At 34.4% G+C, this 27,105-nt stretch overlaps 1 protein-coding gene across 13 annotated transcripts in view; it reads left to right on the forward strand.

Annotated features, from left to right (window-relative positions):
* Positions 1-27,105, forward strand: part of ZNF618 (zinc finger protein 618) — a 347,879-nt gene that overhangs the window by 139,517 nt on the left and 181,257 nt on the right. For all 13 annotated transcript variants that reach the window (XM_072959971.1, XM_072959975.1, XM_031677436.2 and 10 more), the window contains one exon: positions 17,370-20,103. The gene's annotated coding sequence lies outside the window, so the exon portion shown is untranslated. The remainder of the gene's footprint in view (positions 1-17,369; positions 20,104-27,105) is intronic.

A 27,105-nucleotide genomic window follows, 5' to 3' on the forward strand; every position in this document is an offset into this window, starting at 1 on the left:
AGCAAAAGGTGTGGAAAGGACATAGGACAGACTAGCTCTGGGACCAAGGAGGGTCTTGCGGCATAAAAGCAACTCAGTTAGTACAAGAAGTAAATTTGGTTCTAGATGCTTTTTAAACTTAAAAAATAAAGCGAAGTAAACCAATGAACTAAGCTTACTGCTTTAGATCTTGGAAAATAGATTTCCCCACCCCCACCACACACACAAACCCCTTGGAAAAAAGTAGGCAGGAAAGAAAGATAATGGCAGGAATAAACAAATTAGGAAACACAGAAGCGGTGGAACCAATAAATAAAACCAAGAGCTGATTCTTTGAGAGAGCTAATAAAAAAGACCAACCTCTGGCAAATATAATTAAGGGAAAAGGCCCAGATGAAATCAGAAATGAGGAAGTGATTACAATGACTAATCAAAAAGATTAAAAATATCAGGGTGGGGAACACTGTCATAACGCTGCGGCAAATTTGTTTGAAATTATCAATTAAACAGACAATAGTCTACAAATGTATAAAATAATCCAATAAGGAATGTAGGTTAGATCAGCAAACAAGGAAGACTCTGAGAGTGAGAAATTTATTAAAGAACAGTCCTTCCCACCCCTGAAAAGAACATTTGCACCCACCCTGGAGTCTCTGGAGAAATCTATCCAAATTTTACAGAAGAGTGCATTTCCATGTTATATAAATTATGCTTTAACATAGGAAAAATGGTTTTTTAAAAAAAAACTGCTAATTCATTTTGCAAGGCAAATGCAGTCCTGATTTTAAGCCCTGATACAGAATTTTTTTGAAAAGGAAACAGGGTCCAATATCATTTTTAAATACAGTTCCAGCAAATAAGTGTTCTGCAGCACATCAAGAGACTAAAATACCATGACCGCAAAGGGTTTCTCCAGCAATACAAGGAAAGTTCAGCACAAGGGTATCTATTAATATAATACATCAGATCAATAGATTAAATAATATGAACCATATGGTCATCCTAATGGATGCCAAAAAATGCATTTCAATAGATGTCAAAACATTTTTTAAAAATAGGAATAGAATGCCACTGCCTTAACATAATAAGGATCTATTTAAAACCAAGCCAGTATCCTTTTTAATGGAAAAACATTAGAGATTTTCCCATTAAAAAAGGGAACAAAATAAATAAGCTCTCTATCACCATTATTATTTAATACTATATTGATAAATCTGGCTGATGTAATAAGACATGAAAAAGAAACCATAGGAATAGTTATTAGAAAGATAAAAAAAACTTCATCCACAGATGATATGATTATACCTTTTAAAAATCTGATGTTCTCATCTCAACTACCATTAGCAGTAATACAAAAGTTCAATAACTGGCTAGATGTGGATACATGATAAATATTTTAAAAATCAATAACTTTCTTAAATAAATGCAATAACAAGACAGAAAACAAATTTTAAAATGAGATCCAAGTCATAACCAAATATAACTAGTTAAATACTAAATATTAAGACATGAACCAGCATACAAAATTCAAAGTTCAAAACTTGAATAATAGAAAAATATATTTTCAACATAAGGTCTAAATACTTTAATTTTGTGATTTAATGAGTCAAGGTAATCTCAAAATAATACAAATGAATTTTTTTACAGAATTTGACAACGTGCGTTTAAAAATAGTTTTGAAAAGAACAGGCAAAATAGCAAAGATTATTCTGAAAAAAAGAACAACGATAAGAGCTCATATTTAAATAAGTCATTAAAGAACAAGAACTGAAATGGTGCGGCCCTGGAGCAAAATTAGATCTAAAACTTAATAGCCCAAAGGTCCAAAATCAGACTTGAAGACGTAAGAGAATGTAACATATGAAGAGGGCGTCACAAAATGATAGGGAAGGGAAACACTATGTAATAAAGGAGTTGGTTGGTAGATAAGCAGAAAAATTAGTTTTGGTTTGCGCCTAAAAATAAATCCCAGATTTAGAAGGGATCAATTGAAAAAAAATATAATTATAATTATAAACCAAGTTTAAGATAAAATGGTGTTTATCCCATCTAAGAAATAATAATGGCAGGCGAAGAGTAGAAGAAATACGAGCAATTACAAAGAGGAAAAATGGACAGATGAAGCTATGTTAAAATACTAACTGTATGCACAAACTAAGAGACAAAGAAACAGAATACACTAGGGGTAATATTTCTATCAAATGGGCTCTTCACTATTTTTTAAAATTTGACGTACCTGAGAATCTAAAGAAAGGACTCTTTCACATATACTTGCAAACACACATACACACACAGACACACATGAGTGCACACACACATTCACTCCGACACAGTCACACACATACACACACACATGCACATGAGTGGTAGGTATGCTTGCATGGGGCTGGTGGACACCCTCAGCCTCTCCTTGGTCCCAAGTTTAAGAATACCTCATCTAGGCAGGATAGAATATGTTAAAACATGTAAGAACAACCCAAAGCCAAGCAAATACATGCGCAAAAGGCTCAACCAAACAATTCACTGAATAGGAAATAGAAATAGTAAATGCAAGGACGAATGATCTATAGGCATAAACTATGCTCCAGTTTTTGTCTACAAAATTATCAAATTGGTATGAAACTGATTTTAAAAAGCAAACTAATGTTAGTGAGGTTTCAGGAAAATTGCCACATTGCTAATCCTTTTTGAAAAGTGATTTGAAATACCTAACAACAGCCCCAGATCATCGATAGTTTTTGACCTAATTGTTCTTTTTCTGGGAATTTATGTTGATGAAATAATCTGAGGAACAAAGCTCCTTAAAAACATTCGTTGCACCGTGAAAGTAGAACCCTCTAAAATATTTAAAGAAAGGGCAGGGGGACAGCTAAACAGTTTTGGGAATCCAACATAATGGAACAAAGTACTGCCATTAAAATGATAATGATGAAAATAAGAAAAAGATTATGTTACACTAAGTTAAAAAGTAAAATAAAGTTGTATAGTTTTTATTACAAAAATGGTGATGAATGATAAATTAATTTTTGAAAATTTCCCTTAATGTTATACATAAAAATTATATTCTCTGCTAAGCATGGAGAGGCCATCATAATATAATAGAATCTGAGAAAGAGAGAGATCTTAGAGAGCTTAGGGGCTGCAACTCAAATCCAGGACTCCTGAATTAATTGAATTATGCACACGAGCTATTTGAGAGAAGTAGGGGCCTCGGAACTTCTGTGATGAACTCTAATTTCCTTTTCCTTTCCCCAGCTCTTCTTTGCCATTTTCTTTTTTCCTTCAAGTGGGTGATTCTTCTACTTCATGATCATGATGTGAGCTTACTTCTTCCTCGAATCCTATCAAATTCATAAAGCATTCAAAATATCTATTTGTATCACTGCTGGAATGAAAAGATATTTTAAAGTAATGTGATATAAATGAACTCAATTGAAGGAGATAAAATTCCTCACACAATGTAATGCAGACTTCCTCTAGAATGCAAGCTCCACATCTGTCTCCTACCACTGAATCTCTAGCATCCAGAGCAGTATTTGGCACATAGTAACTGCTCAATAAATATCAGATGGTTGGAGGGGTGGATGGATGACAAATAAGGGCCCACCTAAGAAGTAAAGAGAAACAGGCTTGAAAACCCTAAAACTCAGCAGATGATGGCCATGGCGGTCCACATGGAGGTCAAGAGGGGCAAACTGAAAGATTTTAGGAAGTGCTACAGGCCCACACTCAGCGCATGTGGCTGTAACATTTGCCCCCATCTTTCCCCGAGGTACCCTAAAAGCTGGTGCTCTAAGTTGAGATAGATAGACTGGTTAGAGAAGGGGCACAGTGACCCCAACAAACTCAAATCTCAAAAGCAAAATATGCTTGATTGAACCACGAATGGCCCTTTTCTGTAGGTCCCTTTGGTAGAGACTTTTCCCAATTCCCACTGGCATCTGCACGTTAGACCTCCTCCAGATGCACATAATCAGGGGCAGGCATCGAGGGTGAGCTAATAGCAAGCCCAAGAGTGACTTGGGAACTGTGTCTGCCCGTGCCCACACAGAGGGGGTTAAAGGGTATGTCCACAAAGAAGTGAGTTTCCCTGCTAAATGACTGCCTTAACAGTAGTTCTAACCTACTCCGTGTGGTAAATTGAACGTGCTGACTAGCCAACCAAACCTTCAGAAACATAAAATTTCTCTTAAGTCTGAGATAAAAAGAACTGAACTTGGTCCTCCTCTGACAGACTATCTGCAAATCCAGGCTTGCCTGTGAAGAGTAAGAAAACAAAAACAATCACCAGATTGTCACTTTTATCAGGATAAAGGAAGGAATCAAATCAGATATATAATCTGTACAAATGTTCCCCTATACAAATAAAACAGACTTACTTCAAGAAACAGAAAGAAAAATATTAATGTAAAATGTATATTTTCCATGAGATTTGAGAATATATTGCATTTATGGAAAGGTAATTCTCTGAGATAAGACAATTTTACTTTAAGAGGGAAACTATGATTACAGAATTTTAAAAGGTAGTAGGGTCAGTGAAGAGCATATTAAACATTGAAGAAAACAGAATTAATAATTTAAAATGTCTCTTGAGAAAAAGAAAATCTCCTAGAATTCAGAGAGAAGCATAGTGAGATGAAAGATGAGCAAAAATATCAGAGTAAATCTAAAAGTGACAATAACAGTTTGAGAGAAAAGCACCCACCAAGAGTTGGCAAAATTAACTAAAAGAATCTACATCTAGACACATCTTGGTGGAATTTCTAAATGTCAAACATATAGGAAATGAGTCAAGGATTTTTTTAACATTTTTTATTGAGTTATAATCATTTTAAAATGTTGTGTCAAATTTGAGTGAAGGATTAATAAGATTTTAATTTTAAAAATAGAATCAACCAAAATAAAAATAAGAGAGTACATGTAACTTCTGAAAAAGCAGAATAAGAGTAAGTGGAAAATGTGAACAATATAACCAAAGACTGGGAAAGAATATAAGAAACAACATAAAATACAATGACAAAAATCAAAACAAAGATACTAGTCATCATAATAAATATAAACAGATCAAACTTCTCTATCAAAAGACAAAGATTAATATACCGAGCCTAAAAGCAGACTCCACTTAAACTAAAATGATAAAGTTTAAAATAAAGGAATGGGTAAAAAGATACAAGGCAACTGTTACTCTGCAAAGGGAATACGGGGACAATATTAACATAAAAAGTTGAATTCAAACCAAAATTTTAAATGGGATAGGACTAAATTATTTTGATAAAAGTAAAATTCTTATTTATGTTGTCATGAAATTTAGGCACTAAATAACATGGCACTAGGATATACAAAGTAAGCAAACAATAATGATGAGAGGCTTTAAAAACACTACTACATCCACACTTTCACTTCTGATCATGATGGAGTAACTGGAAACAGACTATCCCTTCTGTCAAAAAAGTCTAGAAAAGTGAACAGAATAGATGAAATTTAATAAATTCTGACATTCAATTAAAAAATTAAGCAGTAAAATACAATCAGTAATGAGGAGAGACAATAATCAATTGAAACTGATCCAGAAATGAAATCAATAAATATAAAAGGACATTAAAACAGTATTATAACTGTATTTCATGTGTTCAAGAAGCTAGACAAAGGTAGAACAAGTTAAGTGCAGACACAGTAGATACAAAAATTGATCCAAATCAACTATTCTACAGATGAAAATTATAATGTCTGAGATAAAAACATACAATGAGTGGGATTAACAGCAGATTTGACATTGCATGAGAAAAGATAAGTGAAATAAAAAATGTTGTAATGAAACACAAGAGAAAGGAGACAAAAAAAAATTGAATGAGCATCAGTGAGCTGTGGAAAAACTTCAAGCAAGCTAGTACAAGTGTAACTGGAGTTCATGAAAGTATCAGAGGGCAGAAAATATATTTGAAGAAGTAATGGTTTTTACACAAATCTGTAAACCCACAGACCCAAGAAATTTAACAAACTCTAAGCACAAGAAACAGTAAAAAGATAACTATACCAAAATGCATCAAAATCAAATTGCTTAAAAACAATGATAAAGAGAAATTCTCTAAAGCAGCCAGATAAGAGATATTATATACCAAAGAACAAGGAAAAGGATGATGTCAGAATTCTCTTTAAAAACAATGCCAGCTAGAATACATTGGATAGTGTCTTATAGTACTAAGAGAAGACTATCAAAATAAAATTCTATTTCCAACACAAATATGTTAATGCCAGGTAAAATATATTCTCGAGCAAATAATATAACCAGAGAAAAACAGGTCATTTCATAATGATAAAGAGGATCAATTCTTCAAGATGATGCAAAAAAAAAAAAAGCATTTGACAAAATTCAACACCCATTCATGATTTAAATTTTCAGAAAAATAGGAATGGAAGAGAATTTCCTCAGCTTGATAAAATGCATCTACAAATAAATCTTCTGCTAACATTATGCTTAATAGTGAAAGACTGAATGTTTTTTGCCTAAGACTGGGAAAAGGGGAAGAATATCTGCTACATGAAAATCAGTTGTATTTCTATATATTAGCAATGAACATACGAAAATTTTAAATGCAATATCATTTACAATTGCTCAAAACAAAATAAAATATTTAGGTATAAAATTCACAAAACATATGCAAGACTTGTATCTTCAAAACTATAAAATGCTGATGAAAGAAATTGAAGATCTAAACAAATGGAAAGACATATCATGTTCATGTTTTGGAAGACTCAGCACAGTAAAAATATTAATGCTCCCCAAATTGATGTATAGATTTGATGCATCTTCTATCAAGACACCAACAAGATTTTTTTGTAGGTATACACAAGATTCTTAAAGATGTATATGAACAGGCAAAAAATTAGAATAGCTAAAACAATTTTGAAAAAAAAATAAAGTGGAAGGAAACTATCTGATTTCAAGACTTACATAGCTGCAGTAATCAAGACCTCTATCAGACAGGGGAGTTGCATCAAGAATACATAAAGAATTCTCACAACTCAGTTATAAGAAAGAGAAGAATCCAATTTTTTAAATGGAAAAGATTGAAACAGATAGTTTCACAAAAGAAGATATACAAAATGTCAATGCATAAACATCATCTGGGAAATGTAAATCAAAGCCACAATGGGATGCTACTATATAATCACTTAATGGCCCCAAATTAAAACACTGGTAACAGCGAGAATGTGGAACCAATGAAACTCCTGTGTTGCTGGTGAGGACGTAAAATGTACAGCCACTATGGAAAAAAGTTTACCAGTTTCTTATAAAGTTAAATACATGCTTAAAGTACAACCCAGAGAAATGAGACAATGTGTTACTTGAAGACTTGTACAAAAATATAGCAGCTTTAATCATAGTAGCCCAAACTGGAAAAAAAATCCAAATGTCCATTAACTGGTGAGTAGATAAACAAGTTGTGGTATATCCATACAATGAAGCACAACTCAGTGACAAAGAGGAATGAACTAGTAGTACTAGCAACTACATGGATGAATCTCAGAATATTATGCCAACCAAAGGTATCAGACACAAAAGTGTATGCTCTGTATTGGTCTCTTCATAAGAGGTTCTAAAGAGGCAATAGTTAATCTATAGTGACAAGAAACAGAAGACTTGCTGCCTGGGATCAGTGCTGCGAGGAGAGGAGAGAGGTCTCCTCAGAAAGGCCACAAGGGAACTTTTGGCATGATGGAAATGTTCCCTATCATGACTGCAGCATAGTTCACACTAATCAAATGTACACTTAAGGTTGGTACATTTTAGTGTATCTAATTTACATACAAATTAGTTCTTGTTAAAATTGATAAAATTGATTTGAAATAAACAATTCTCAGTCTTTGACAGATCAAAAGAAGGAAATAGAGGAACTAAATAATACATTTCATCATGACAGATGAGAGAGAGAGAGAGAAACAGAATATTCTCTAAATACATTATTCTCAAATGTTCACAAAAGAGTTTTTAAATTGATGGTCCCAAAAGTTACCAAGAAAAAAATTAATCTTCTAAAAGTAGGATTTCACTGACACATTCAAATGCTGCAATGCAACAAAATAAGAAATGGATTGCAAAATAATAAATAAACATCACTTGGAAAATTAAAAATGCCCTCATAAATAAAGCTTAAGTCAGAAACAAAATAACGTTGCAACTACAGGCTGGAAAATGATTATGATAACACTGTGTATGAGACTCCAAGGTAATGCTCAGAGGATAATTCATATTTTTAATATTGTTTATTGTAAAACGAAGAATCAAAACAAATGAACTAAACATTCATTTCAAGAAGTAAAAAAGGAAAATAAAATGGATTTAACTAAAGAAAGAAAATAATAAAGTTAAGTTGATGAATTGGGAAAAAGGAAAAGAATTAATGAAGTCAAGATTTGCTGGGTTTTTTTTTTAATATTAATAGTAAGACAAAGTTCTGGCAAAACTAATCAAAAGAGAGAAAGAAATAGAGAGAAAAAGCCAAATTAACATTATTTGAGTGATGTCAATGAAAATGGCAAAACAAGGATGTTCCAAAATTCTCTCCTTCCTAAAAGCAATGAGAAAACTGGCAAAAGTGGTCAGAGTCAACTTTTTCAGAACTCTGGAAATTAACCAAAGGCTTGCAGCAATGGGAGAAGTGTGTGTTCAAGAAAAACAGCCGAATCTCAGTAAGAACAGAAAACTCTGTGGTATTTTAATTGCTTTAATCTAATCTTCCATTCTTCAACTTGGCAATAGGCTTAAAAATTAACAGCCTGCATTTGTGGTGAAAACCAGCAGCCTGGCAACTTTTAGAGGGAGCAGAACAGGACTGTAGCTCCTTCAAAGCCTCGTTCTCAGTCAGTTTTCATTATTTGACATATCTGATGGGTCCCTGGAAGACGCTGTGTTCAAGGCTGTCTTCATTTGACCTGATTCAGTGCTTTTCCAATGCAAAAAACCTTTTCCCTAGAGGTGTTTGTCAAAACATTAATAGCCAATTGTTTAACTTCCTGGCTTCCCGAAATGGTAGATAATAGTTGAACCAAACAATAGACAAAACAAAAAATAAAGCTTAGTAGGAGAACTTGGAGAATGAGATGTGCATTTGGTCTTTGAAAAACTCTCCTTGACAGTACATTAAAAAATCTAGCTGCTTTATTTTTCTTTCAGAAATTCACATGCTTATCCTAAAATTCATATGGAAATGAAAGGGACTGAGAATAGCCAAAGCAACTTTGAAAAAGGAAAACAAAGTTGGAGGACTCATACTTCCCAATTTCACAACTTAGTACAAAGCTACAGTAATCAAGACAGTGCGGTACTGGCATAAGAACAGACATAAACATAAACTATGGTCATCTATAGTCAACTGACTTCTGATAATGGTATCAAGAAATTTCAGTGGGGAAAGAATAGCTTTTTCAGCAAATGGTGCGGAGATAACTGGCTATCTAGTTAAGAATGAAGAATGAGAATATACAAATGCATTTGGACCCCTATCTCACACTATATACAAAAATTAACTCAAAATGGATTAAAGATAAAATGTAATGTCTAAAATTATAAAATTCTTAGAAGAAAACATAAGTGTAAGACTTTGTGATTTTTTGATTAAGCAGTATTTTCTTAGATATAACATCTACAACTAAGCAAATAAAGGGAAAGATAGGTAAATCTTCATCAGAATTTAAAACTTTTATGCTTCAAAACAGACTGTCGAGAAATTGAGGAGACAACCCATAGAATGGGAAAAAATATTTGCAAAATACGTGACAATCATATATCTGATAACTGTCTTATACCCAGAATGTATGAAGAACTTCTTCAAATCAACAATAAAAAGACAAATAACCCAATTTAAAATAACCTAAAATGCAAAGGATGTAAATTGGCATTTCTCCAAAGAAGGGAAATGCAAATAAAAGCCATAATACTCCTCCACACTAGGCTGGCCACAATTTAAAAGATAGACAATAAAAGGTGTCACAAGAATGTGGAGAAATTGTAACTCTCAAACATCTCTAGAAGTAATGTATGATGGTACAGCCTTTTTGAAAAACAGTTTATCATTTCCTCAAAAGATTAAACATAGAGTTACCATATGACTCAGCAATTATACCTCTAGGTGTATACCCAAGAGAATTGAAAACATGTATTCACACAAAAAAACTTGTACATGAATATTTGATATTATTCATAATTACCAGAAAGTGGGAACAATCCAAATGCCCACCAAGAGTGAATGGATAGAAAAAATATGATAGAGCTGTGCAATGGAATATTATTCAGTCATGAAAAGGAATGAAATACTGACACATTCTACAATGTGGATGAATCTTGAAAATATTATGCTAATGAAAGAAGCCAGACAAGAAAGGCCAGATCCTGTTTATGTGAAATGTCCAGTTTAGGCAAATCCACAGAGACAGAAAATATATTAGTGGTTGCCAGGGGCTGAGGGGGAGGGAACAACAGGGGAATGACAGCTTAATGAGTGCCAGATTTCTTTTTGGAGTGATGAAAATATTCTGGAATTAGATAGTGGTGATAGTTATAAAACATGGGAATGTGTTAAAAACCAGTGAATGGTTCATTTTTAAAGTGTAATGTTTATAATGTGTGAATTATATCTCATTTTAAAAAATGTATAGTATTGGGAATGATAATTATAACCAAAGATCTGGAGAAAAAAAGTTATTTGTAAGTTGCATATTATGCAGAAATTACAAAAGTGCTGTGCTCCAAAAATTGGAAATTTTAAAGAACTGAATTATTTTATAAGAATATATCTCCCCAACATGGACTCCAGAGAGAAATAGAAAATGTGCATAGACTAAAAGCCATAATTGAATTTTAGATGGTTGTCAGAGAACTGTACCAAAAAGGCATTAAATCTATATTTTTTCATCAGTAGATCTTTCAAACTGAAGTCTGATAACACTTATACACATACACAGAAAAGAAAACTAATAGCCAGTCATGCTTGGGTTCTGGATATAAAATTTCTTAAAAAAAAAATAAAAGAATGATTGGATCCAGATGTACATTTAAAAAATAATACATCACCACCAAATAGGACTTATTATGAGAATAAAAGGTCAATTCAATATTAAAAATCCTCTATTATAACCAATCATACTAATGTCAAAGAATGGAAAACCATATTAAGTTTTTTACATACCAAAAATAATACTTAGGCAATTTGATTTTTTGAAGCCTATGTCAAATCAAACGTCAGCATTATGTTTAACGGCAAAGCAGTAGAAACAATGTAATTAAGATTGAAAAGACAAGGCCCTCAACCATCAGTGTTACTTAACTTCATTACATAAGTGACTGCCTAGGCGATTAGATGATAAACTAACGAAAGCATGTGATGTTCAACTTATTTAACAAGGAGTTTGATAACATAAACTTAAGATAGTCATTAAAAATATTCAAGTGTAGTCCTTTTTACTCTCTAAGGAAACTAAGATATATCATAAAACTGCTTGCCAATTAAAAGAGATTATAGTTAAAATTGTTCATCAAATCATTCTAATAATTTCCAGACCATTTGTTGATTTTTAGATATTATTGGTGCAATTTAAAAAAATGCAGCCTTCCTTAAATGATGATCTTTCTGAGATACAATCTGACATATATACCACACCAAATTCTTTCAATAACTTACCATTAATTGCCCGTCAATGAGTGACTCAGTAAATGCATATCTCTTAAGGTCTAGAATATTGTTCATATATGGCTGACTTATCTCTCAACTTCTGCTGAACTTATAGCAATTAATTTAGAATTTTTCTAGCCTTTAAAATATCTGGGTTTTCATATATTTAATTTCTATTGTCAAATAAGTTACAAATTATTTACTGTAATACTGTATTTACTTATAAAAGTCATTGAAGTCATTTATTAATCTTTTACTTTCAGTCCATGGTGCTTTATAAATACTGTTGTGTTTATGAACACAATATATGAGCATATAATGTGAAGTATAGTATTTCTGAACACAAATAATGGCCAAGACAATATTAATAATTTAATAAAGGAAAGAACATATTTTATTTAAGGAAAACAAATTAAGATAAAAATAACAATTGTTATTTGTTTATTTTTTTGGTCATTAAACAACAAATATATTTCTGATAATCTATCAATTTAATTTGTATTTCCCTGAATTAATACTTTATTTTATTTAAAAGTGTATACTTTTAAAATTTCTATAAAATCCTCTTTTTCCTTTAGTTTTAGATGTTCAGACATTTTTAATTTGGAGTAAAACTTTCTATTAAGCTAATGTGCTATTGATGTATTAATTAATAAATTAGCTTAAGTAAAATCTCTTTTTTAAAGTGCATAATTTTCCAATCGTTTGTTCCTGTTACACAATTTGTGTTCGATTGATAAACTTGATATAATTTTCAAACTGGTTTTGTAATTCTAGCTTCATAGACCAAACATTCTAACTTTCATTGTCTCAACTCCTAAATTTTCAGATATGTTATAAATTTTTCCTGATGTTATTTGATGTATGGTGGTAAATTAAGAAAACATTTATAATTACTTACTTGCTTTATGCATTATATCACATCATTCTGGGATAATTGAATTCAGTGACTTGGATAGTGCCAAATTGAAACATCCAAAAATTTTCCTAAATTTTGGCTGAAACTGCAGACTGTCTCCCTAGCTATTCATAGACACTGTTTATATAAAATCCAGTAAGGTTTTCATGGAATTATTTCTCACTGAGACCATTTTCTCATGTGTCAACAATAAATTTTGATAAATTATTTCAGATGTTGTTCCTTCCTGTTTCATGAGATCAACAAAAACCACTAAATTATCTTCAAAGTACTAAATCTCACATTTTAAGTAAATTATTAAAACTATTATATATGAAACAGTTGAGGCTACATCAATAAAAATTGAAATTTCACTGCCTTGATTTACACATTTCCAGCAAGTTGTTTTCTCATACCAGTAGATAAATATTTTGCAGCAAACAAGCCCATAAATTGAGATTGCTATGATAAGCCCATATTGATATTGCTTATTTTTGAAAATCAAATTTAAAAAATATGTATTTTATGTTTGACAATGCTCAGTAATTTTTAGCCATACGAGTGGTATTTCTAGATGTTTTTCATTTGTTTTATCAATATTCTGATTTTTTAAAAAGTTTTTATTATTGCTGAAGTTCTTTTTATATGAAACTGATATATAATGTTCCTATAATTTTCCTCATTGATGAGAGAAATTTCTTCTTATTTAAACCATGAGTTTTAGCAGAATGCAATTGCCCCTTTGATGAAATATGGATGTATAGCATTTTAAGCTTTTAATTGCATAAAAATTTTACACTTTGCTTATCTGAGACAGATTTACACACTAACCATATAAAATCACTGATCATTTTTATTGAAATAACTGAGTTGTTTTCATTCCACATATATAAATTATGTATTTTATTTTGTATTGTTTTTACATAGTATCAAAAGATGTCCTGGGTTCTGGTTTCTATGTAACATAAGCTATTCTTGGCAGGGTTCATTATTAATATCATTTCTTCTTCGTTCTTCCACAGTCGAAAGATTTATGTTTATAATATTTAAAAAGAACATTAAGAAATTTATCCAAACTCTGCTGAGTCTTCATTCTGGGTTTCATTTTTAATATTTTATTATAAAGTCTTAAATTTATAAATATCAGAACTTGTACAACTACTACTTACACAAAGAATTACAGCACACTAACTATAAAACCAATGTGAGAACTATGTAGGAAGCAGGGGAAACTACATAATTTGGGCACAATAATAAATTGTGTATTCTCCTAAAGGAGTGGTTCTCAAACTTTTTTGTCTCAGATCCCTTTTACAGTGATAAAAATTATTTAGGACAGCCTTAGATCTTTTGTTATGTAGGTTATATCTACTGATACTTAAGATATTAGAAGTTAAGATTTTGCATTTATTTGGTTAAAAATAGCAATAATAAACCTATTGACTACTAACATAAATAACGTTTCTGTGACAATATCTATATTTTCCAGAATGAAAAAATAGTGAAAAAAGTACTATTGTTTTATTATTTTTGCAATCTCCTTAATGCTTGGCTTAATAGAATTCAGCTGGATTCTGAAATCTGCTTCTGGATTTAATCTGTTTTGATATCACACATCATGTAGCCTCAGGAAAACTCCACTTACAATTATGGGACAATGAGAATGAAAAAGGCAAACGATGTCTTGGTATTATTATTAAAAGTTTTGTTCTTACAGACTCCTGAAAGGGTATCAGAGACTCCCCCAGAGGTCACCAACCCACAGGTTGAGAACCACTGTCCTCAGGTATAGAGTGTTTCTTAAAGTATATGCCACAAACCCATGCGGCCTTCTATGAAATGGGCCAGCCTGGTCAGGAATGCTGCCTAAGTGCTCAAATGTCACTCTGATGGGAGGCCCACTTATTGGCAGTCATTACCACATGCTACAGACATTAGTTTGAACTAATGGATTTGTATTAGAATCTATATCACTAACTGATTTGTCAGAACCTTGTCATTACTGGTAGAGTATTTACCAACTGGTAGGGAAATAGCTCAAAATCAGTAAATCATACTGGTAAGGACCATGGAATATCAGCTTTGCTGAGAGTTACAAATATTTTGAATGGAGAGTTACCATTGTCATTCTTTGTCAGTGATGTCTTGACAAATGAAAGCCAAAAAGATTTTTAAAAATCCCAAGTAATCAGTGCATTTCATAAAAAAAATATTTTGCAAAATAAAAATGCATATATGTGTGTTTATCAGCATCTATATCTAGCTTTCCTATATAGCAAGGACAATTCAAACTTAATAAAAAAATATGCAGAACATATATGAAGAACAGAATTTGACTCAGAACATATGTGGAATCTAAACAAACAAACAAACAAAAAAGCAAACAAAGCATAAATACAGAGCAGAAATAGACTCATAGACATAGAATACAGACTTGTGGTTGCCAAGGGGGTGGGGAATGGGAAGAGATAGACTGGGATTTCAAAATTGTAGAATAGATAAACAAGATTATACTGTATAGCACAGGGAAATATATACAAGATCTTATGGTAGCTCACAGAGAAAGGAATGTGACAATGAATATATATATGTTCATGTATAACTGAAAAATTGTGCTCTACACTGGAATTTGACACAACATTGTAAAATGATTATAAATCAATAAAAAATGTTAAAAAAAAGTACTAAGAAACATAAAAAAAGATACATTATTATCCTAGATGAAAGAGTTTAATATTATAATGCTCCCCAAGTTAATTTATATATTTAATGTTTCCTCTATCAAAATAATGCTATTATTTTTGACCTTGGTAAAATTATTTTAAAAATTTTTTTAAAGAATTTGTTCACTTCATCTAAACTGTTAAATTTATTGGCAAAAAATTGTTCAGAAAATTTACTTTTTAAAAAATTGAAGTACAGTCAGTTTACAATGTTGTGTCAATTTCTGGTGGACAGCATAATGTTTCAGTTATCCATGTACATACATATATCCATCTTCATATTCTTTTTCATTGTAGGTTACTACAAGATATTGAATATAGTTCCCTGTGCTGTACAGTAGATATAGGGTTAAATTTGATTTAAAAATATGTAAGAATAATGAAACAAAATCTGGAAAAAAGAATAGGTCAGGGAGTATGGTCTGTTTTATTAAAGATTAACATGTGTTAAAAATTTGCAGAGTGAAAATAATGTAGTTTTAAGGCCACAATAAATAGGCATATTAATGAAACAGAATAGAAAGTTCCCAAAAGACCCAAGGTGTATAACAATTTAGTATGTAATAAGAGAAGCATCTCAAATTCAAAGGAAAAAGAAGGATTATTCTTCAATAAATAGTGGTACAACTGACTAGTCATTTAGGGAAAAAAGTTAGGTGCCTAACTCACATCTTACACCGAGGTAAATCCCAGAAGCATTAAAGATTTAAATGTCCATGAGATACTTAGAGCAACTAGACAAAAATAAAGAGAAATATTTATATAATCTTGACAAAGAGAAAGCTCTTATAAGCATAGAAAAAAGTTTTGATCACCTAATAATTAAAAATTGCATAAAAATAATGAATAAAGTAAAAAAGAATGAACAAAATAATCAATAAGAAAAAGTTGAACTTTCCAGTAAAAAAGGGGACAGGAGCATATTTATGAATATACACAGGTGGCCAGTAAGCACAAGGAAGGATGCTCAACTCAGTTGTAATCAAAGAATAAGTATAAAAACAAGGTATCAACTTTCACCTGTTACACTGGTCAAGGGTAAAAAGAATCATGCCAACTACTGGTTAGTGTCTAGAGAAAGGAAATTGTAAGCTGGACCAACGGTTTGGGATGGAGTGGAAGTGGATTTGGAAGCACTTAAAACAGTTCTTAAAAGAGTCATAATCTTTGACGCAGCAATTCCATTTTTAAGGAAACGTTCAGGAAGTTTCCTAACAAAGAATATTCAAGAAGCTTTTCATAATATTATCTCTCTCAAAAAGATCAGAAACAACCTAACTGGTCTGTTATAAAAGTTTGCTAGATTCATACAAATCATATAAGAGTTTGGCATATCCTGATACACCACCTATTATATGTACAACATAGTAAGGGCACGGTATATTCATATGGCGAAATATTATGCCTTCACTAAATGTGGTATAAATGCATATTTATTGGCTTGGAGACAAGTTCATGATACAATTATGAAAGCACCATTCCAGGCAGCACGTAGAATCTGATCTCATTGTTCTTAAAGGTTATAGCCACATGTTTGTATTCTGTATATAAGTGTAGAAACATGTTTATCGGGCTTTACAGTAAAATACTGATATTCATTAAGTTTAGTGGTAGGCTTAAAGATGGTTTTACTTTTTGGCTATTTTTGCTGACCTATAATTTTTTCAACACTAGACATGACTTTTACCAATAATACATAGTTTTAAATCTTACTCCTTAGTACTTCAGATACACGTGCTCTGTCAGCTCCATGTAAGGGGAAATGAAGTAGAAGGGCTGGATGATGCTCTTGGAACAACTGTGTTGTTGGCTGACTTAATGGTACAAACAGACAATGAGAGGGGACCGCCAAGAGGTGCCTGGGATGCTGGAGTCCATGTGCATCCTCCTCAGGCTGGAGGGAAAGCACCCTCAGTAGTCCCAGATTCCCAGGCAGTTGGAAGTGGGGGGTGTGTGTGTGTGTGTGTGTGTGTGTGTTGAGTTGTCCTGTCTCATGGATCTATGTCATCCATCCCCTCTACCAGAAGATCAGACACCAGTCCCTGAGAGTGTGGGCTCCATGCTGCCCTGTTACCCCTCTGATTCCATTCTCTGTTTCAGTGATGACAAACTGCGATCCTCCTTCTGATCCTGCAGTGCCACTGAGCAGGGCGAACATGACCATGCTCGGTTCACCAGTCAGATCTTCCATCCTCACCAAGCCCTTTGCTCAGGACACAGCCAAGTGACTTACCACCCCAGATTATTATCTGCTTGTGGACCTGTATCTTCCAACAGACTCTGGCTTCCACCAGCCAGGAACCCACCTGGTTTGTATCTGAGGCCTGAGCCCTTGGCCAGATGCAGTAAACCTGTTACTAATCTTTGGAAATTTGGGATGAAACTTCATTTGCCTGCTGTTTCCAAATACTGCTCATTCATTCAACAAGTGTTCATCGAGGAGCATCTCTGTACCTGACACAGACCTGCATTTCTGCCTAAATAGCACCCTCACCCCAGCAGCTGGCAAAAACCTTTTCGGTGACTGGTGAGAAGCCAGAGGACCCGGGGCTTTGGCACGGACTGAGAGAGGGCTGGCTGCCTTCCTCTCACCTCTTCTGCCTGGCTCCCTCACCAAGAGGGGCGAGCCGAGGATTTGGACAGAGTATTCCAAGAGCACAGGATTTGAGGATCAAAACAACTCAAGCGCTTAGAAGCTGTGTGACTTTGGGCAACAGACTTTACTTCTCTGAGCCTGTTTCTTTGCCTATGAGCTTGGGGCTGATAGTAACGTGTACCTCACAGAATAGTTTTGATTCTTACGTGAAACAACGTATGTAAAGTTCATAGACTCAGGCTCCCCACGTGGAGCTTTAGTTGTTGCTGGCATTTCCCTCTGGTTATGATATTCATTAGCTGTGTCAGCTGTGGCAGGACTGAAGACTGCCCGGGACCCCACCACTACCTGCCATGCCTGGTGAGACCTGAGAACCCCCATGTGACAGGCGAGGCTACTGAGGCCCAGAGGAGATGCGACTTGCCCAAGAACACTCAGGGAGCCTGTTGTCGTGGCCACCAAGACCCAGGTCTTCTGCCTTCCACTAAGCCACGTGTTTTCTCTAAGGGAGAGTCAAGACTTAAAAAAAAATTAAATTTACGTTCCAAGAGGAGAGGGATTCCCCTCATTCTCTTGCCTTGACTTGAGTTTCCCTGGTACAGCTGTCTCTGCACCATTAGTGGGTGGTGAAGCCGGGCTGCTCTTTTCTGATGTGTATTTTGCATTTGTTAACTCCAGCTCAGCTGCTGCACACTGGTACACCCCGAATAGGCTCACTAAGTAGAGCTGGCAGAGGCAGGCTCCTCTTCTCTTCAGAAAAAAAAGATGTCGCTGGATTGGAAGCCTGCCATCAGCCTCATGTGGCTTATGAACCAGAGCACAGCATGCTGGGGGGTTGGATGCCAGCGCCCGCTCCCAACAAAACCACCCCACCAGCTGATAAGGATCATTGTTTCCCATCCTCCAAGGTTCCCAATCCAGCATTTCCCTGCCCTGCAGGAGACTCTGGGATAGAGGGTACCATGGTCAGAAAAGTTGGAAAGAAGTGCAAACCACATTTTCTTCATGGAGATCCTTGTTCCAAATTGGCATAATAAAACCCCTGAAGAGTGCTCAGAGAGAGACCCGTCAACCCACACTGAACTCACCTTTTCCAAATGTATTTGATCACAGAATACAACCTTTTAAAAGTCCAAAATAACCATTAATATGGTTGGTTCCCTCACTTCTCTCTCTGGTCTTTGATGAAATTTCATCTCCTCAGAGGACCTTCCTGGTCCCCTGGCTAAAACAGCACCCTACAAATCTCTGTATCTTCACTCTGCTTTGTGTTTCTCCATAGCATTTATCATGTGACACAAAGTTTGTGTCATATGATCATTTGTCTCCTTCTCTAGAATGTGAGCTCCATGGTGGAAAATGTTGCCTTTTTACAACTGTATTTTCAGTTTGCAGGACATAGTAGGGTTTGATAGATGCTGTTGAACAAATGAACATCCCTGCAAAAGACTTCAGTGCCCAACCTCTTAGTAAGAAAGTTTCCTTGAATGTCAACCAAAAAGTGGTCTGGGATAATTTCCTTATCTCAGACATGAATTTTGTAGCCAATTGGTGTAAATTTGACTTGGTTATACAAATTAATATGAGCTCTGTGAAATGGGACATTAATACAGCCTGCTAAAATTTAGCAAAAGTTGTTATTAAAATTGAAACAGAAATGCAGACAACTCCTTAAAATAGCTCATGCCTCCATCAGAAGTACCATCTGAATATTCCTCTTTTCCTCCCATTTATTGAGTTCTTATTTGGCGACAGATACCATGCTAATGATCTGACAGCCATTATCTCCTTTAATCCTCACAACCATGTTATGAGGAAGACTATTGTGTCCATTTTGCAAGCTCAAAGGTCTTCAGCAAGTTCCCCAGAAAGAGAATGGACTTTTGGATCATTTAGGGGAGTATTGCCATGTTGACAACATTGAGTTTTCCAATGCATGAAAATGGAATATCTCTTAATTTATTTAGCTTGTCTTGAATTTCAGCACTGTTTTGTAGTTTTTAGTCTACACATTTACACTTCTTTTGTTAAATTTATTACCAAGTATTTTATTCTTTTTTATTTTATTATAAATGGAATCACTTAATTGGTTTACTGCTAGTATATAGAAATACAATTAATTTTTAGATATTGAAGTTGTATCTTGTGACTTTTCTCAACTTGTTTCTTAGTTGTAGTAGTTCTTTTGTGGATTCCTTGGGATTGTGACATAAAGGGTCGTGTCATCTATGAATAAAGGTAATTTTATGTTTTTCTTTACAATTTATGCTTTTTTTTTTTTTGTCTAATGTGTTGGTGGAAACTTTTATTCAGTGAATAGAAGTGGTAAAATCAGTATCATTCCCTTGTTCCTAGTCTTAAGGATAAAGCATTCAGTCTTTCACCATTAAGTATGACTTTTAACAGTGTTTTGGGGGGAGATGCCTCTTTCTTCCTAGTTCATTGTGTTTTCATCACAAACAGTTGCTGGATTTTGTCAAAGGGTTTTTCTGGGACTACTGAGATGTTTATGTGCTTGTTTTCCTTTCATTCTATTAATACCGTGTATTACATTGATTGCCTTCCATATGTTGAACTAACCTTGCATTTCTGTAATAAAACCCACTTGTCATGGTGTATAATCCTTTTAATATGCTGCTGAATTCAGTTTGCTAGTATTTCATCGAGGATTTTTGCATCTGTATTCATAAGGGATAGCAGTTTGTAATTTCCTTTTCTTGTGATGTCTTTATCTGACTTTGATTTCAGGGTAATATTGGCCTCATAAAATGAGTTTGGAAGTGTTCTATCCTATATTTTGGAAGAGTTTGAGAGGGATAGCTATTGTTTCTTCTTTAAATAAGATAAAATTCACCAGTGAAGCCATCTGAATCTGGACTTTCCTGTGGGAAGATTTTTAATTGATAATTAAATTTCTTTACTTACTATAGGTCTAGTCTAATTTTCCATTTCTTCTTGAGTCTATTTTGATAATGTGTCTTTCTAGGAATTTGTTCATTTTATCTACATTGCCTAATGTGTTCACATAAAGTGTTCATAATATTCCTTCGTAACCCTTTTTATTTCTAAGTCTCTAGTGAGTAATGGCCCCTCTTTCTTGATTTCATTCTTGATTTTGGTAATTTGTGTCTTCTCTTTGTTTTTCCTGGTCAGCTCAGCTAAAGGTTGTCAATTTTGTTGATCTTTTTGAAGAACCAAATTTGACTTCATTTTTTTCTATTTTTAAATCTGTTTTTGTATTTCATTGATTTCTGCTATAGTCTTTGTTATTTTCTTTTTCTTGCTTGTTAGGGTTTACTTTACTCTTATTTTTCTAGTTTCTTATGGTAAAAGTTCAGGTTGTTGGTATAATTACAATACAAGGCCACTTGCACTCATTCCTATCAAATTTTATATCTGATATAGTCTTTTAAAGCTATATATTTCCCTCTGTTCTCTAGCTCCATCCCATAAATTTTGATGTCTTATGCTTTCATTTTCAGTTAAAATATTTTCTAATCCCTCTTGTGATTTCCTCTGTAACCAATTTGTTATTTAGAAGTGTGTCATTTAATTTACAAATATCTGTTAATTTTCTAAATCTCCTTGTATTATTAATTTCTGGTTTAATTCCAATGTGATTAGAGAACATACTTTGCATGATTTCAATCCTTTTGAGTTCACTGAGACTTGTTTTATGGCCCAGCATATGGTCCATCTTGGAAAATGTTCCGTGTGTGTTGGAAAAGAATGTGAATTATACTGTTGTTGGATGGAGTGTTCTATAGATGTTAGTTACATCAAGTCACTTGATAGTGCTATGGAAATTCTATAGTTATGGTCACCCTGCAGACCCAGGGCCACTTTAAGGAGTGTCTTAATCCCATACTTTTGTCCCCAAACATGAATTATTAAAACTTCTGATTTAGGGCTGTTAAATCTATAACACGGACTCAGTAGAGCTCAGCAAATGGAGCACAACGAGGCACAGCTCAAAGTTCAAGCTTGCCAGCAGGCAGCAACACAGCTCAAAGGGCATACTAGTCGCCAAGCAGAAGCTCAAAATGGTAGGCAGCAGGGCCAGTTACCAAGTCAAAGCAAAACAAGGAAACTCCTGGTGGCAGTGGTCGTCATATAGACATCCTGCCCACATCCCCAGTTGTTGTGGCTAACCCACAGATGTGGCATGGATCTGCCACCCAAAACTTGGTTTGGATGTTGAATCTGAGGATGCCACACATGCACCAATGAGGGGAGGAAAAGGTTTATTATTCACATAATGAAGCTTTCTGGATAGATCAGGGAAGGTTACCAAGTTGATATATAAAATAACTTGAGAGAGCAAGGAAAGGAGACTGGTTTGGGGTTTTATGGTGTTTAGGATATGAAGCTGCGGCAAGGGTTCCCAAGTGCACAGGCTGGGGTTGTGTGATGCTGAATTCTCCAACTATTGTTGTTGAATTGTCTGTTTTCCCTTTCAATTCTGTCCATTTTTATTTCATATATTTTTGAAATTATGTTATAAGGTCATATATAACTTGCATCTTCCTGATTATTTGCCCTTATATTATTGTGAAATGTCCCTCTTTGTCTCGAGTAGTATTTCTTATCTTAAAGTCTATTTCTATGATATGAATATCGCCACCCTGGCTCTCTTTGGGTTACTATTTGCATGGGATATCTTTCCATCCTTTATCTTTTAACCTATTTGTGTTTTTGAAACTGAAGTGTATCTCTTTTAGAGAGCATGTTTCTTTACCCAATCAAACAACCTCTTCCTTTTGGCTGAAGTGATTAGACCATTTCTATTTTGATAGGTTGGATTTACATTTGCCATTTTGTAATTTGTTTTCTATAGATCTCTCATCTTTTTTGTTCCCCTGTTTCTCTGTTACTTCCTTATTTTGCATTAAATTAATATTTTTGCATACCATTTTAACTCCTATATATTTTTTAGTCATTTTCTTATTGCTCCCTTTAGGATTATAATATGCATGTTAACTTATCATAATGTACTTAAAATTAATACAAATGTAATTTTGGTACAATATAGAAACTTTGCTCCAATATATGGCTCCATTCCTACCTTTCCTCCTTCTTGCTATTATTGTTATATGTATCTATATATAAACCTAGTAATAGAGTATTAATATAATTTTACATAATCTTACATATTTTTAAAAGTTAAGAGAATGAAACAAAAAATATATGCAGACTCTCATATTAACTCTCTTATTAATTCATGACTTATTTATCATTTCTGATGGTTTTTATTTCTTCCTGTAGATTCAAATTGCCATCTGGTGTCAATTTCTTTTGGCCCAAAGGACTTTATATAGTATCTGGTAAGTCAGGTCAGATAGTTATGAATTCATGGGTTCTCTCAGCCCTTTTTTTTTTTTTTTAAATCTGGAAATGTCTTTATTTAGCTTACATTTTTGAGGGAGTTTTGTTTAATGTGGAATGCTTGGTTGACAGGTTTTATTTTTTTCCCAGTACTTTTAATATGTCCTTCCAGTCTCCATTATTTTACATGGAAAGTCAGTAAAAATATTAATGCTTTCTCATATGTGCTGAGTCATTTTTCTCTTGCTGTTTTCAAGATTTTTCTCTTTGTCTTTGTACAGGTCAACTATGATGTGTCTAAATATGGATCTTTTTAATATTTATCTTATTTGAGGTTCATTGATCCTCTGGGAGGTCTAATGTTTTCCTCAAATTTGGAATTTTCTGCCCTTATTTCTGCAATTTTAAAAATTATTATTATTTTGCATTCTCTCGCCTCTCATTCTGGCACCACCATTGCATGTGTGTCAGTATGTTTGATGTTAACCCACAGGTTTCTCCATTTTTCATCAGCCTTCTTCCTCTCTGTCCTTCAAAATGGATCATTTCTACTAATCAGTCTTCAGTTCACAGATTCTTTGTTCATCTTGAATCTTCTTTTAAAGCCCTCTAGCTGAATTTCTCATTTCAGTTACTGTATTTTCAACTCCAGAATTTCCTTTTGATTCCTTTCAATAACACTTATCTCTTTATTGAGATTCCCTATTTGTTGATTCATTGTTGCCATACCTAAATTTTTTTAAACAGGATTTTCTTTAGTCTTTGAACCTATTTAAATAACTGCTAGGAAGTCTTTATCTGCCAAATCAAATACCTGGAGGCACTCAGGCAGTTTCTATTGTTTCCTTTTTCCTGAGTCACACTCCTGTTTCTTTGCATATCTTGTCTTTTTTGTTGTTGAAACCTGAACATTCTAGATAATATATTTAACAAGTCTAGATTCTGTATTTCGCCCCCATGAAAGTTATTATTGCTAATTTTTAAATTTGTCAGTTCAGTAATCTGCCTGAGCTAAGTCTGTCTCCCCAGGGGTGTGAAGATGCTGCTGATACCTCTTCCCAGGTTTTTGTTTTTTTATTGTTTCATTTTAGGCCCGGCCTCCTAAGGGTCATCCTTGTATCAGTGTTGCCTAGTAGTCAGCCAATGATTGAACAGAGTTTGTGCTAAAACACCTTAAGGTAGTAAGGCTTCCATCTTCTGCTCAAATCTGTGTGTGGATAAGGGGCACATTCAAATTTCAGGCCACTTCTGAGACTGCCCCAGCATTTGACTTTCTGTGGACCCTTGTGGGTCTCTTGCACACATATGCATAGCCTTAGGGTCAGGTAGGATTGTGTATTTAGCTTGTACTCTCTCTGGTCTCTGCTGCTCATGTGTGTAAGCTTAACCGGGAATATATTTGGTTCAACCATGACCATAATCTCAGACTAAGAGAGCCATGGGTCCTCTCTGCACACCTGCCACCAAAATAGTCACTTTTACTAATGCTGTTGGACATGGGTGTTTACTACCTAAATTGCATAAGCCCTCTTTGATTTCAGCAGTGCAGGTGCCTAGACCCGTGGCCCACCCTCTCCTGGAAAAAATCTCTACACCAACTAAACTTAGGGAAGGTGGGAGTCGGGAGCAGCCACAGGCAAGAACACCACACTTCTACTGTCTTACTCAAAGTTCAAAAATTTTTCAAGCATAAATGCTTCTCATGTTGGTGTATGTCATATTGGTGTATGTCTTTAGCTAATTTCCAAAGGATTGAAAGGTTGTCCAGCTTTATAATTGCTCTTTGGGGAGAATATTTGCTGATCTCTTACTTGGCCATAGCCAAAAGTCTGTGATTTGAGGCTATGATTTTAAACCCAGGTTAACCAATCCTGAGTGTATGTTCTTTCTACAGTACCATGTGGTCTCCATTATTTTGGTCTACCATCTGACAAGTAGTTGTTTTTTTTTTTTCCACAATATTAACTTATGTAATGTCCAGGACAATCTGGTAAAAAGTTTGTTTTTATTATTCTAGTGTTCGAGCTAAGGCAGTTGAGGTATAAGAGATACTGGAGATGAATGTTTATAGGTGAGAAAACTCAAATTAGAGAGAAGAATGTTGGCCAGCGGTACACAATGAGTCAGTGACTACCAGAACTAGAACCTGGGTCTTCCATTTCCCAGCTTTGTGTCACCCAGATGCCTTTCTTTGGGGGAGGATTGGGGATAAGAATATCCCTTCTCACGCCCCCAACTCTTCTCTCCTATCCACTTCTCCACCTCACTCCCTTGACGGCTTATTTATGTGAAGAAAAAGCACAGATCTAAGGGCATTAGGTCGCTGGAGATCCCTGCCCCTAGAGGGCACTGCTCTTTCTAGAACATATGCACCGTTTGCCTAGAAAGGTGATTTAAATGTTTAAGCATTTTGAAGTATGTCAATGGAATGCATTCTTTCAATCTAATTATAGCAGGATTAATTTGCCATTAACAGGTGACTATTAATAATTTATATTATTATCTTTAATAATACAATTCCGTTTAAAATGTCCATTTGCATTACTTTTTTCAGGAACTTTCCCTTAACTCCTGAGTTTTGGTTGGAGTCTTTAACAGTCTATGAAAGCATCCATGAGTAGGGTTTAAAAAGGCCTTTTCTAGAGAAATAAAATCAATTTCCAATGAAAGGAGATGTCCAAAAAAATTGTGTGTTAAAACAAGTAGATAGTTGTGTATCATAGTTACAATATGAAAAATAAAAATCCTTCTAAATTTCTCTGAAGTTCCTCCTACCTCATACACATAAGCTTTTAGATTCTTCTGGGGGAAGATCTCTTTATTTTGCCATGGCTTACGTTGACTAGAAAGCGTAATCTTTTTGTTTACATACAAATGTCAAGTTCAAAATGGAAAGTGTGATGGACATTTTCTGGTTATCCCTCCAGATCTATTCTCTCTCCTCTATTTTGCTCTGTGCCCAGTAGGCTGATCTCCAGGGATTGTATCAACTAGTTTCCTTGCCCTCTGGCTTCCGGGAGATTTGCCCAATGGGAGGAACCAACAGGAAAACCATGCGAGAGAAGAGATTGTTGTATTTATTCCCCTAGCTCTCTCCTTGCAAGCTGTGGTTGGCCAGTGATCAGATTCCTCCATTGAAGGCGTGGTCTTCCTGGTGGTAGCCCTCTCCAACAGCCACAGGTCTCACAGCATCCAGGTAAGGGCTCTTTCTCCTTGCCCCTTCGACTCAGGGGTGGAAATGGCTTTGCAGCTTTGCTAGTCCCTGCTACTTCTCCAGCCCCTGTCGCTTTCCCTTAACCATGCCCTCACCTCCGTAAACAGACACATGGTTAACTTTCCTGCTTTGCATCTTTTTGAGCACTGAGAACTGCTGGGACTCTGACGGATACAGAAAGCCAGCATCGATAAGGAAAAGAAAGCCCAATTGGGAGTCTTTCAGCTTTACTTCCTGTCCTAGCTCAGGTACTATGTTGCTATGTGACCTTCGGTCAATCCTTTTTACTCTTTGCATTGCAAATGCCTCATCTGTAAAAAGAGTGGCTGGACAAAATCAGAGGATTTTGCACATTTTTTTAGCTCATGTACCTCCAAAAGAATTCTGAGAGACAACATAATCACTTATTTTACAAATTTGTCATCTGGGTTTTAAATGGTTGTAAAGGATGTAATGTCCTGCATATTGTAAATATTAGTGTTTAAGAATAAAACTGTTACTTCACTCTTTAAAATATATCCAATGGAATTTAAATATCACGCTGATTTTATGCCCACCATCATCCATTAAAAAAAATAGATGAACAAACTTTAACAGTTAGAAATTTTACAATGTTCTTGTTTCTCCTTTAAATCATTTTTTTCCATTCCACTTCCCTCACAGAATTTTACAGGAATGTAATATATTCTTCTGCTTGTAAG

The sequence above is a fragment of the Vicugna pacos genome, chromosome 4 (assembly GCF_048564905.1).
Source record: "Vicugna pacos chromosome 4, VicPac4, whole genome shotgun sequence".
In the NCBI taxonomy this organism is placed as follows: Eukaryota; Metazoa; Chordata; class Mammalia; order Artiodactyla; family Camelidae; genus Vicugna; species Vicugna pacos.